The sequence below is a fragment of the Neopelma chrysocephalum genome, unplaced genomic scaffold (genome assembly GCF_003984885.1).
Source record: "Neopelma chrysocephalum unplaced genomic scaffold, ASM398488v2 Primary Assembly neopelma1_186, whole genome shotgun sequence".
In the NCBI taxonomy this organism is placed as follows: domain Eukaryota; kingdom Metazoa; phylum Chordata; class Aves; order Passeriformes; family Pipridae; genus Neopelma; species Neopelma chrysocephalum.
The window spans coordinates 338,043-338,472 of NW_020897848.1; the positions used below are offsets into that span (position 1 = coordinate 338,043).

Sequence of the window (430 nt, forward strand, 5' to 3'; positions counted from 1 at the left end):
AAACTTAAATAAACAAAAAACTTAAATAAACAAAAAACTTAAATAAATAAAAAACTTAAATACATAAAAAACTTCAATAAATAAAAAACTTAAATAAATAAAAAACATTCAAAACTTAAATAAATAAACTTCAATAAAAAATAAATAAAAAACTTCAATTAAAAATAAATAAAAAACTTAAATAAAATACTTAAAACTTAAAAAACTTAAATAAATAAAAAACTTAAATAAATAAAAAACTTAAATAAAAAATAAATAAAAAACTTAAATAAAACTGAAATAAATAAAAAACTCCAATAAATAAAAAACTTTAAAAAAATTAAATATATAAAAAACTTTAAAAAACTTCAATATATAACAAACTTTAAAAAACTTCAATAAACAAAAAACTTCAATAAACAAAAAACTTCAATAAATAAAAAACTTCAAT

The 430-nt window shown here is 10.5% G+C and overlaps 1 protein-coding gene across 1 annotated transcript in view; it reads right to left on the reverse strand.

Annotated features, from left to right (window-relative positions):
• The window catches only part of WDR7 (WD repeat domain 7), a gene marked incomplete at its 5' end in the record, with an annotated part of 24,298 nt that overhangs the window by 17,773 nt on the left and 6,095 nt on the right, over positions 1–430 (reverse strand). The window lies entirely within an intron of this gene.